At 37.7% G+C, this 14,172-nt stretch overlaps 1 protein-coding gene across 1 annotated transcript in view; it reads right to left on the minus strand.

Annotated features, from left to right (window-relative positions):
• Nucleotides 1–14,172, minus strand: part of LOC149576664 (DUF21 domain-containing protein At4g14240-like) — a 155,113-nt gene that overhangs the window by 97,869 nt on the left and 43,072 nt on the right. The window lies entirely within an intron of this gene.

Genomic DNA, 14,172 nt, shown 5'->3' on the forward strand with positions numbered 1-14,172 from the left:
GTTGAGAGAGGTTCAAGTTTCATTGTTCAACACATTCATCAATGCAATGTGCCATTTTTTATATAGGTTTAATAAAATTAAAATCAAAAATAAAAAGGGCAAAAATTAGAAAATAGCATAGTTAAAATTTAGTTGAGTTTGACGAATGGTCGAAAGGCATGAAATGAAAAGTTATGACTCCTTCAAACATAAGATATAAAAAGGAAAAAGAGAACTTCCTTTGAAAGGAGAGAGGAAGGGAGAAATAATAAAGCATAGGAATTAGCAAAAGATTAATGGAAGAAGGAATGTGAAGAAAGTATGCAAGTGATTCCTTCTAAGGCCAGCAATGGTGAAGGGTTGTGACTCTTTCAAAGGGTAGTAATTATGGAAGGTTGTGACTCTCTCAGAGGGCAGCAATGTTGAAGGGTTGTGACTCTTCCAAAGGGTGGCGATTATAAAAGGTTGTGACTCTCTCAAAGAGCAGAAATCAGGAGGTCTGTGACTCTTTCGGAGGGTCAAATTTGTGAAAGGTTGTGACTTTATCAAAGGGCAGCAATGATAAAGGAATGTGAGTCTCTCAAAGGGCAGTAATTATGAAAGGTAGGCACTCTCCCAAAGGGAAGAAATGATGAAGGGTCATCACTCTTAAGAGGGTGGCAACAGCGATGGTTGTGACCATTGCAAAGGGAAGATGTGATGAAGAGGTGTCTCTCCCTCACATTGGAAGACAGCGCCATATTTGATAAATTAAATATATGATGTGATAATAGAGGAGATGATGTATACCAAATACAAGGGTAAAATATGTCTTTATTCACTCATGAAATTATTATAGAGAAGAAGAACAGATATGGTCAGCAAAGGATTACAGTTGATCCCACTACATCATATACTACCTTCAAGAACAATACACTATATTTAAATGACCCAACATAAGCAAAGAGGAACACGACCATCAACCAACTCTTAAAACTACCTGATAATAACAAACAACTTAAGAAGAACAATTAATACATTGTCCAATAACCAATATTATCGAACATAACAATAGACATTGTACACTGACTTCGATTGATGGGTGTTTTGTCATACTCACTAACACTGAATATATTGCCAAGTATTCTATCCTCTCTTGAACAAGAATACTTAAATGCTAGACATGCTAAACTATTAGAACAAATAAGGCAACCCCAAGGTTTAAACTAGGAACATGCAACTTTATAAAGAATATGAACTTGTTAAGTAATGTGATTCTATCAATAATATTTATGGAACTTACACAACCATTATAGACTATCAATTCTTTTTCCATAAAGAAGCTAAAAGTTAAATATTAAACTAATGCAATCTTCAAATAAAAGATAAAAGGATATAGGAACTCCCGATCCTATGATCATCCACAAAGACCTTTGTTAATAATCTACAAGATTTATTCATTCATAATCAACATTTCCTTCAAGTGTATTTTCATTCTTGTAGTTTCAGAAGATAGGTTGCATGTAATTCATTTGCATGTAATCCGATTACATAGACCTTCAGTCATGTAATCCAATAATTTTTCTTTCGTAGTTTGGCTTAGTCAAGGTGGTTGAGATTATGCAAAGGAGAGAAAGAAATATCTGAAAGCAAGTTTATTACAGATCATGTTGTCTGAGGATTAGACCAATAATTTCCATCAAGGATAAAGAAGAATATACTAGTAGTAAGATGGTGTTAGAATCTGAAAACTAGTGCAAAGAATAAATATCTAAACTATGAATGCAAATGATACAAAATCAAAATAGCAACACAGAGTTAGTCTCCAAGAGAGTAATGCAAATGCTAGAAGCAAAATAGCATTAAGAGGATGCAAAAATAAGAGATGCAAATACAAGCCAGGTAGCATGCTTATATAGGCTAGGAAGAGGGAGGAGGTGGCAACACCAACCAATGAGGAGCAACCATCTATCGGACTAAAGATAGCAAAGTATCTTCCCAAGATAGCTAATGGATGCTCACATGTAGGAAGGTGACACCTCACAACCATTCACCTAATAAGACATGCTTTATTAACCTAAGCGAGATTATTAAAAGTGTAGGAAAAATCTAGCAATATAGGAAAAATAAAAAACTACACTAACACCCCCCCATATGCGAAGCTTAGGTGGATGTAAAAATGGGTCCCGGCAAGTCAAGCCTAATGAGGTACCCATGTACATAAGATTTCCCAAAAGAGAGAGAAAAGAGACCCCCCAAAAAAAAGTCAGGACTCTGAGTGAGAGGAAGAGGCCCCCCCAAAAGATAAAGCATCCTGCACCCCCAGCAAAGCTCGCAAATGAAGGAACTTGCTCTCAGTGAAGGGTTTGGTGAAGATATCAACAACTTGCTCGGAAGTCAAACAATAGCGAAGGTCAATGACATGACCATGGATGAGCTCTCGGATGTAGTGCATGTGGACCTCTATGTGTTTGGTCCGCTGATGATGAACCGGATTCCGTGAGATCTGAATGGCACTCTGGTTGTCACAAAATATGACTGATGGTCGTCTAATCTGGATACCAAACTCAATGAGAAGATGTTGAAGCCAAATGGCCTCAGTGGCGGCATTTATAGCCCCCCGATACTCAGCCTCAGTAGAAGATAGAGCAATAGCAGACTGCTTTTTGCTCGACCAACAAACAGGACCTGACCCAAGTGAGAAGCTATACCCTAAAGTAGACTTGCGATCCTCAGAATCACCTGCCCAATTTGAATCTGTGTAGCCCACCAAATCAAGCTCAATACCTCTTGTGTAGTGAATCCCACAACTATGAGAACCTTGAATGTAGGGAAGGATCCGCTTGGCTTCTTTCCAGTGCAGCTCATGGGGCTCCTGCATGAATCGAGAGACCATGCCTACAACATAGGAGATGTCAGGTCTCGTATGAGTCAGATAAATGAGACTCCCAACAAGTTGGCGATACAAAGTGCCATCAACAAGTGGAGAAGAACATTGAGCCTCAAGTTTGACTCCAGAAAGGAAGGGAGTCGAAGCAAGCTTACAGTCAACCATATGAAACCTCAAGAGTAAATCTAGAGCATACTTGGACTGCGTGATAGTGATCCCAGAAGGAGACTGAAGGATCTCAATCCTAAGAAAGTAATGCAACAAGCCCAAGTCAGTTATCAAAAAACTGTCCTGAAGGGCCACTTTGACAGCCTTAATGGTGGGTGAAGAACTTCCTGTGATCAACAAGTCATCAACATACAAAACCAAAAATAGAAGTGAATCACCCTGTTGCAAAATGTAGACATTAGGATCAAAATGGCACCGAGTGAACCTAACTGATAGAAGGAAGGAGTCCATCTTGGCATACCAGGCCCGAGAAGCCTGTTTGAGGCCATAGAGAGACTTCCGAATACGTCACACAAGTGAAGAATCCTAAAGCAAGCTCTGTGGCTGCTCCATGTAGATCTCCTCATGAAGAAAAGCACTCTTCACATCCATCTGATGTACTTCCCAACGATTAGCTGCAGCAATGGCAAGAACAATTTGAATGGAATTCATTCAGGCAACTAGCGCAAAAGTCTCAGAGTAGTCAATCCTAGGAACCTGGGAGAATCCTTTGGCGACCAAGCGAGCCTTGTGTTTGTCAACTGACCCATCTGCTGCAAATTTTGTCCGATAGATCCACTTACATCGAACAAGTTTTCTTCCTTTAGGAAGAGGGACAAGATCCCAAATGTGGTTCCTCATCAAGGAACTATACTCTTCCTGCATAGTTGTATCCCACTCAGGAATACCAAAAGCCTCATGAAAGGACTGTGGATCTAAGGCAGTAGCAATGAAGACATGTGGAGCATTCTGAAATTGTGAACGAGTTCGCCTAGTGTCTGAAGGATCCCCAACCCAATCACCTGCAGACTGCAAGGTCTGTCTAGCCCAAAGTGGATAGGAAGATGGAGAATCTGGAGGGGAATCATTAACCTCTGAATGATGACTAGGAGAGGAAGAAGGTGAGTTCTCTGAATCACTTTTTCATCAGAATTTGAGGTAGAAGACTATTCAGGTGAATCTGACTCATCAGAAGATCTGTCATGTATTCCAAGTGACTCTAATGTCAAGGTAGAAGGAGTTGGAGAAGTGATAGAAAGCGAGCTTGAAGATTCCTCCTCCAATTGAACACTCCTCTCAATGAATAACTCATGTGTAGTAGAGTGGAGCAACCGATAACCCTTCACACCATCAGGATAACCTACAAATATGCAAGGTCTGCTTTGCGGATCCAAGGCCTTACATTTCTTTGTAGGAAAGTGGGCCCATGCAGGGGAGCCAAAAACTCGAAAGTGCTTAACTGATGGTTTTTGACTGCTCCAAGCTTCAAAAGGAGTAACTCCCTTCAAGGCTCCTTGAGGAACACGGTTATGGATATAACAAGCACAGTTAATGGCTTCTGTCCAATGTTGTGGTGCAAGAGATCTAGAGTGAATCATACAGTTTGTCATTTCCTTCAAGGATCTATTCTTTTGTTCTGCAACACCATTTTGTTAAAGATTGTATGGAACTGAATGTTGTAAATCAATCCCCTCTGAAGTGCAAAATCTTTCAAACCGATGGTTGACATACTCACCACCATTGTTTGTGCGCAAAACCTTGATGGCTTTCCCAGATTGCTTTTCTACAAAATTTTTGAAGTCTTGAAAATGGTCAAATACCTCTGACTTCTGTTTGAGAAAGTACACCCATGTATATCGAGAAAGGTCATCAATGAATGTGAGAACATATTGAGCCCTGCTGAAAGAAGGATGTTGAAATGGACCAGCCAAATCACTGTGAACTAACTCTAGTATCTGTGAAGCTCTCCATGCCTTACTTTTGTCAAACTTTTCCTTAGGATGCTTACCAAGAATGCAACCTTGGCAAACACCTCCTGAGAACTGAACCGAAGGCAACCTTGTGACCATGCTCTGCTGGTTGAGCTGATGCAAATAGCGGAAGTTAAGATGGCCAAACCGCTCATGCCATAATTTACTCACATCATTAGAGTGAGTGAGCAAAACAGATGAAGGAGGATCAGGAACAAAGTGAGAAAACAGAGAGTCATGACTGATGATCTGCTCTCCCAACTGCAACTACAGAATCACTATGCAACTCACGTATCTCCACTGAATCAGAAGTGAACTCAACCCGCTTGCCTGAACCTATGTGAGTGATCTGGTATATTGATAGGAGATTAGTTGATAATGAGGGTACACAAAGAACATCATCGAATGTGCCATCCCCCACATCAATAGACCCTCTCCCACACACCTCAACAGCAGTGTCATCACCCATCAAAATAGAAGGCATAGTACATGGCTCCAAGGATGCAAGTTCTTCCTTAGATGAAGCCATGTAGTGTGAAGCACCCGAATCAAGAACCCAAGTGGATGGTGAGGAAGCAACTGCAACAAGAGCCTTGCCCTTTCCTTTCCCCTTGTTTTCTTTTGCCTTGTTAAACCCTTCATTAGAACTTTGTTTGATAGACTCAGGAACACTAATATTATTCTTCTCAAGAATGTATGTCAAGTGATCAATTTGTTTCTTCAAACATTTATGTTCATCATGACCGGGTCTTTTACAATAGGCACATTTGATCTTTTCTTTCTTAGGCTTATCGCCCTTAGAGGATGAGGTATCAATAGTTGCTTTTGAAGCAACTGGTATTTGATCCTTCTTTTCCTCGCTATTATTTTGTTTCTCATCCTTACTATTGTTGTTACTACTTTGTCCTTTTTGTTCTTTTGTGCCTTGGTTGGCAGCCAAGGCATGTGACTTAGAGGACTTAAGAGTGCCCATTTAGATTAGCTTGTCCTGTTCTCGAGTGAGATTGACAGCAAAATCATCTAAAGATGGCATGGTGAATTGAGTACCAAGTGCACGCTTAGTAGCATAGAAGGTAGAGACAAACACAGAATATTCTGAACTTAGCTTAGAGAGAATACTAAGAATCAGTTGTTCATCTTTCTTTTCAATTCCACATTGTTTTAACTGCAGCCATGGTGATTTCAATTTGGTGAAGAAATCTTGGATTGTGTTGAAATCATAGTTCCAAGAATCACGGCGATTCATGCGATTCACGCGATTTGGCGATTTGATTCAAGCCAAACGATTTTTTGTGAATCGGTGAATCGAATCAGCGATAAAGGGTTTATGAAATAAGTTACTCACTAAATTTCAAGGGTTTTTTAAATTTTCCGATTCATGGCCGATTCGATTCCGATTCATGGCCGATTCACGATTTGATTCGGCCTTGCCGATTCCGATCCGATTCCGATTCTTGTTACTTTGGTTGAAATTGCCTGGACTTAAACTAATTAATTCATTTTTCAACATATGACCCCTCATTGAATCTTGTGTGCCAAATAGTGTTTCTAGCTTTGTCCATATTTCATTTGGTGTATTCAAAGACCCAATGTGAAATAGCAAGTCACGAGAAACAGAAAAACACAATGTTTCATATGCCTCATCACATTTGTTAAACCACTTAGGCTTATCTTCATCTTTATCAGGTTCAGTTTCAAGTCCCATAGTTATCCTATTTAATCTAGCTTTCCTTAAGTGAATTGTCATGCGTGATTTCCACTCAAAGTAATTGTATGGAGTTAGGATGGGCATATTTGTTGGATCCATGATGAAGAAATGCAGAGAAAAAATGCTAAAAAGAAGAGAACCCAGCCACGACAATGGCCCCCCCTTTTACTCAATCAAAGAACACCCCCCCCCCCCAAAATAAATATGATTTGGCACTTTATTTTAGTGCGTTTACAACTACCACTAGAAAGAAATACTTAGTGGTTTTGATTTCAATGCATTACAAACCCTAATGAAGAGCATATGTTGAAAGTGAAATTTAAGCACAATAATCAAGGAAACAAATACCACTACTGTGATCTACTCGGAAAATCATGCACTTTCAAAAAAAAATCGCCTCGATATGAGGTCGTATGAGAAAGTTATGATCCTTCGAAGTTTCCAAAACGAGAACTATGCACAGTTACGGCCAAGAATTTGCAATTTTTGAAAAATTTATGAATAAAAATCAAAAAACAACTCCACTAGTGGATAGAGCACAAAAAAATAGCCAAGGTCATAACAAGAATCGTCGAAATAGGAGTCCGTATGAGCAAGAACGAAGCATTTGAAAACTGCATTCAAATCTGTGACTGCCAACGGAGAGGGGTATGGCTGTAGCTTTCCGCGCTTGATTCTGCAAAATATATAGATTGCATACAAAAACTAAAAGATACCCAGATGGTTTTTTGGGGCTGCGAACAAAATTCAGAAAGCGTTTTTCTTGCTGATGTACAAAAGATGTAGCTGTAGTGTAAATTAGACACCTTTAACAATAAAAAATGGCTCCAAAAACCAAGAAACGACCCCAACAACCAAAAAATGACATGCAAATGTTGAATAAGCTTCCTATGTCCATCAATGGCATGCTGGAACCTGCAATATTGATTGAAAACTTCAAATATGCACGTTGGTTGTCAAATTTGAGATTGAAACCCCAGAAATTAAAAACGTTTTTGTCAAAACTTTTCTGATTCTCAAGATCATCCAAAGATGCAAGAGAAGAGCATACTTCGTTTTTTTTTAAATTACAATAAGATTTATTAGCCCCCCCGAATCTCTCAAATAAGGAAACTAAAATCTACTCTTGCACATAGAAAAGCTCTGATACCATGTTAGAATCTGAAAAGATTAATAACCCAAAAAACTAGTGCAAAGAATAAATATCTAAACTATGAATGCAAATGATACAAAATCAAAATAGTAACACAAAGTTAGTCTCCAAGAGAGTAATGCAAATGCTAGAAGCAAAATAGCATTAAAAGGATGCAAAAATAAGAGATGCAAATACAAGTCAGGTAGCATGCTTATATAGGCTAGGAAGAGGGAGGAGGTGGCAACACCAACCAATGAGGAGCAACCATCTATCGGACTAAAGATAGCAAAGTATCTTCCCAAGATAGCTAATGGATGCTCACATGTAGGAAGGTGACACCTCACAACCATTCACCTAATAAGACATGCGTTATTAACCTGAGCAAGATTATTAAAAGTGTAGGAAAAACCTAGCAATATAGGAAAAATAAAAAACTACACTAACAGATGGGAGGAAGCTTTCATTAAGGAAAATGACCATACCGCCTACAATATTGAAGACTTAATATCAAAGACAGATGGGATCTACATTTGAAACAGATATGTTCATTTGGCAAATTCATAATCAGAATGTTATCAACCTGTTGTCCTGCATTTTATCATCACAAAATGTAGGTAACAGTACGAAACTTTTCCAATAGAGTTTTGCATTACTTTGAGATAATTCACTATTTGATTGGCCAAGATTGATCAACCAATCATTCCCAATTGATATAATGAATCATTTTACTAAAGTCTATTGCCAAGTCTTTTTCGTTTTTCAGTTTGTTAGCTTATACTTGATTTTTGAGGTCTTCAAAGTCCCTTTTTTTGTGTTTTTGAATGTTTGTTTAAATTATTTTAATCTTTTGGTTTGCTTCAATCACTTGCTTTCGGTTTTCCCTTCAATTCAATGTTTCTTTGGGTTTTATTGGATTTATCAATTAAAGATATCAAAGTTTTAGTGTCTAAAAAGTGGTTCTCCAAGTCCAACTACATATTTAAAATATTGATGTTATATTCTAATGTTAAGTTGCACTTTTTGAAAAATATAACTTAAAATGACTTTATGCTATATTTTTAAGTTACTTTATCGCTTTTGACTTATCACTTAAGTGATTTAAGTGACTATTGTGCACTTCATGTATTAATTTGATGTTGAGTTGCTTTTTGATTTTCACTTAAGTGACTTTATGCATTCTATAGTCTACTTTAATGTTGAGATTTCCTTTAATGTTTAATATTATAACATTTAAGTGAAATGATACTTCTTTTTTGTATTAACATAGTTCAATCATCTTGGTTACATCACAAATCTTTTAACACACTGAGCATCTTACAAAAATATGCTCAGTGGGTGATATATGCTTACGCCCTATAAGGATACTAGAAATGAAACAGATTCATTACAATCATGTAGTACCTTTTAACTACTTACACCAACTACTATCAGAACCAAGGTTTATAACATATTTAATACGAAAAACAACTGAAAACCACGCCTGGCCAGTCATCCAAACATCAAAAAATAACCCATATCCTGGGCTAACCACTCTATCCATCTGTGGCATGATCATGAGAAATATAGTTTCTACCTTTAGCTCTATCACCAATACTAAGATCTTTAATAAACTAGTTCAAATTGTCCATCTCCCTCTGTTTGAGCATATCCTTGCGTATCTCAGGATACTGACAAGACAATATCATCTTTGTGAATCAGGATATCTCCCTCCCGCATCAGCATCATAAACTTGTCCCTGGAGATTTCCAAAGTAGCAGCAACCTATTACATAATTTGAAAATGTATGAGTTTACAACCAAACTCAGTAAGTTGTCTCCTTCTCTTCTGAAAAATCTCTACATTTCTCTCCTTTCAAAGAAACCAAAGAACTTCACAAGTAAAGACAGACCAAAACCTATTCATTTTCAAATCAAAATCATTCACAAAACCAGCAAGTACTTCACTCCAGGAAAGACATGGCCTACTATTCCAAACAATGGATGATTCAAAGAAAATAGCCCAGACAGCTTTGGCAAAGGTACAATTTTTTAAAAAAGATGTTCAAAAGACTCATGGACAGAACAGGCACCACACAAAATAGGACAACCATGACCATTAGGCAAAGTATTACCCACAGCAAGTTTCTTCAAAAGCAACAACCATCTAAAACAAGATTTCTTAGGCTCACACCAAGAATGCCAAAAAAAGGAAAAAATAAAAGGTCATCTATTAGCCGAAACCCCCAGCCCCCAGCCATGGTTAACCCTGTCAAAAATAGAACAATCATCTCTAAGCATTCTATAAATATGCCTAGGAGAAACATTATAAAAATGATTGCCATCTTTCCATCTAATATTCTGCACAAACTGATTTGAATACATAATATGTCCAGGAAAGACATTTCCTAAAGCTTTAACAATGATGGAATAAGTCTTCTTTTGAGAATTAGGAATGTTGAACTTGCCAGCAATCTCATTCCACAGCGATAACCTATTGTCAACCAAAATATCACCAATAGTAGAAATGCCATATTTGTTCCAATTTTTTGCAAAACAACTCTGTGTCAATGCAAGAGGTTTACCATTAGCTTCAACACCCCACCAAATAGATCTATCCAAAAAAAAATATTTAGGAGGGCCACCAACTGCATCCCTGAATGGAATAAGTTTCCTAACCTGAGCTCATGCCTTCCACAGAGAATGAAAAACTTATGATCCAAACACTAATAACTCAAAGTTCCCAAAAACTTTGTCACAAATCTGAACATTTTGCCAACTTTTCCCTTTTTTAATAGCAGATCTAGAGATATTATTTCTAATTAAAACCTTCCATGGTTCATCCCCACTTAGAGCTTGCATGATCCACTTAGAAGCCAATGCCATACCTTGATCTTTCAAATCAATAATCCCCAAACCACCCTTCTCTTTGGGTAAACAACACCACTCCCATTTAACACAGTGACTTTTTTAATTCCCTAAGCCATCAGACTACAGAAAATCCCTCATAATCCTTTCTAGACTGGTGCTCTGATATTTAGAAAATAACCAAGCTGAAGAGAAATATATGTGATGAGCAGATAGCACTTTCTGTGCCACTTGAACTCTACCTACCAGAGATAATAAATGTGTTTTCCATTTCAAATATTTCTTCTCCACTCTGGAAAAGAGCCACATCCACATATCTTTAGTCGATGGCTTGATGGAGAATGGGATACCAAGATACCTAACAATCTCATTAGATCCCAACCCTTGCCAGCCCTTATTCCCCACCCAAGCTGGAGGTGACACCGACCATCCAATAATGGATGATTTGTGGGGAGCCACTTTGGGCCCAAATATGAAACAAAAAATTTGCAGTCTGTGGAACATATTATCAAAATTCACTTCATCCAAGCCTATGAACAAGACAGTATCATTAGCAAATTGAGTATTAAACAATACCTCTTGATTAGGCAGAGTAATAGCTTTGATAAGAGGTCCTAATTGTGAAGCTCTGAGAATATAAAATAATGCATCAGCAGCAATTACAAACAACGAGGGAGCAATTGGACATCCTTGCCTTATAAATCTTTGAAGAATAATCTTATCAGTCAACTCTCCATTAACATCTATAATTGTAGAAGAATCATTAAGTAATATTCTAATCCATTCACAAAAACCAGGAGGGAATCCAAAAGCTTGCAGCATTCCCATTACAAAAGGTCACTCTACTCTGTCATAAGCTTTTTCAAAATCTAATAGAACCATTGCTGCATCATGTCCATCATGTTTAGCCCAGTGCATTGCTTCCCAGCTAGTGATGAGATTTTCTAAAATAAACCTACCCTTGATGAAACTAATTTGTGTAGGAGAAATAAACTCATCAAGAAGCCCCCCTATCCTTGTAGCCAAGATTTTCGCAATAATTTTGTATGACAGATTTAGTAAGGTTAAAGATCTCCAATTCTTAACCTCTGATTTATCCCCACCTTTTGGTAACAGTTTTATAACCACGTTATTGATGTCAGCTCCAAGTGAGCCAATCTGGTAAGCACTCTCATACAATTCCATCAATTCAGAACCAATCCACTCAATATTATGCTTATTAAACTCGACAAGGATGCCATCAAGCCCAGGGGCCTTATCATTAGCTAGAAAAAGAATAGTCTCCTTAATCTGCTCCAAAGTGATGAGTCTATCCAGTTCCATAGCATCCTTATTACTAATCTTTTTGGGAATAAGCTTAAGACAATTGTCTAACTCTTGCTTCTTAGCAACAGTGAATTTTGAGGTTAAAAGATCTTTATAAAAGCTATAAAAAGCCTCCTTAATGCAGCTAGGATCATTATTTAGATTACCATTGACTTGAACAGACTCAATCATCTCCTTCTTTTGTTTAGCCCTGACGATTTTTTAAAAATATTTAGAACCTTTATCTCCTTCCTTCATCCAATTCATACTAACTCGGATTTGCCGCTTTCTAACCCTATACTGCTGAATCTTTCTAAGATGGCTTTAGTCCATATAAGTTTCTCCTCCAAATTAGGATCACAGCCCATGCTCTGGAGATCTCTTTCAATGGAATTCAAGGAACTCTACAAGGCCTGCTCTTCTTCAACCCTATCCCTAGCTCTTTTCTAACCATTAATTTGATAGACTTTTTTCCAAGAGTTTGTCTATCCCTAGGATTCAACTCAGAGCTACACAACTTACAAAGATATGTCACCATATGGATGGCCCCATCATCCTCCTCATTGTTTAATAACAAAGTCTTGAGTTTAAAACCATTTATAGATTTCCTAGTGTTATCAAGCCCACTGTCAACAATACTATTTGCATAAATTGGATGATGATCAGAAAGAGATGCAGGGATAACGCTAACAAAATTATGACCACCTTTATTGGTAATACTAAACACAGAATCCTCCATATAAATCCTATCAAGCCGATAATAGACTCTTTGCCTCCTAGACTGATTATTGCACCAAGTGAACCAGATATCAGAGAATCTTTTCTTTTGAAGAGCTATAGGATCAGCAATTCTATATTTCCTCTTGAAGCAAGACTAGAAGTAAAACTCATTACCTTTCCAGCAGTGTACAGAGCCTCCACTTTTATCTTCCTTATTCTCTATTACATTAAAATCACCGATAAAAATCCAGTGAGCTTTAGGAAAATTACAAGTTAACCACTCCCATAATGCAGCACGCTCTCTATAATCATTAGGGGCATAAATGTTGCAGACCCCAATAGGCCTTTCATCCAGTTTAAACAAAACCCACATAGCTCTATGACATGGAGAGAACCCATTCTCAGCAATCTTGTCAACCCAATGTGCGCCAACCATGATAGCTAACCCACCTTTGCCTCTGGGATGATTAGAGTAAAAACCAGTGGATTGATCCCAAATAAATTTCAATATGCTATGCGCTTGAAACCCAACAATCTTAATTTCCTGTAAACAGATAATATCTTTTAGTTTATTTAAGATTGTTACACCATTTTCTAACCAAGTATTTTCTGTCAGACATCTCTAGACCACGCACATTCCAACTATGTAAATGTATCATTTATGATGGAGAGATTTAGGTTTGTTGTACAATCTATTAAAAAACAATCCAGCATCTCATTACCACTCTTTCTATTTTCATTGGAAATAGACTTTCTTTCCACCATTTTTCTTTTCTTTTTTGCATTCTTATTAATAACATCTGTAAATGGTTCTTCCTCCATAACAACATCTAAGTTACCACTGCCATTCCTGACCACCACAGATTTTTAGGGCTTCGGTTAGGCTCTTACCACCATTCAAGGATCCATTAGCGCTCCTCCTAACACCCTCAGCTCTGGCATTAATGGTATTAAGAGCTAATTGCTGAGCATTAAACTTAGGGAAAATAACACGAACCTCTACAATACCACTATTAATGACCGAAGGAGATACCGGCTAACAAGAAGTTAGGGCTCTAGAAGCAGAAAGACCTGGGGCAGGCACAACCTCAAAGTTAATTTCAAACAGCAGATTATCCAAACTATAAGATTTAACAACATCCCCGGCCTCGGAAACTGCCTCACTGACTAACACATCTTTAGAAGCATTAACAGATTCAACATTAACATCAATTCTAATATCCTCCACTGAATCATTACTGATAGTATCATTTTTTCAGAATTTTCCTATTTATCACCATTTTTAGGATTAGCTTTAGCCAAAGATTCAAATCTAGGATCTTTCAAATTAACAAGGGTTGAACAATCCTTCTTTGTATGGCCATTCAGTTTACAATGAAAACATGAGCCAAGGTTCCCTAGTAAAGAGATTTCCCATAAAAAACTTCCCTCTTCTAAATTCATCGAAATAAATCTTGGGAATTCAATATCGAGCGCTAGGGCAAGCAGTATTCTAGCATTCAGATGAGGTAAGGTGAATCTCACGTTCTCAACCTGAAGAACAGAAGCTAAAGGCTGAACAATCTGTGGGATAAACGGCCAAAATTCTGGCTGCAAATTCTTAATCTCAACCCATCTAGGGGGAGAACAAGCAACTACCTGCTCAAACTTACCTG

This window comes from Cupressus sempervirens, chromosome 1 (genome assembly GCF_028749045.1).
Source record: "Cupressus sempervirens isolate cs-2001-9-10 chromosome 1, ASM2874904v1, whole genome shotgun sequence".
In the NCBI taxonomy this organism is placed as follows: domain Eukaryota; kingdom Viridiplantae; phylum Streptophyta; class Pinopsida; order Cupressales; family Cupressaceae; genus Cupressus; species Cupressus sempervirens.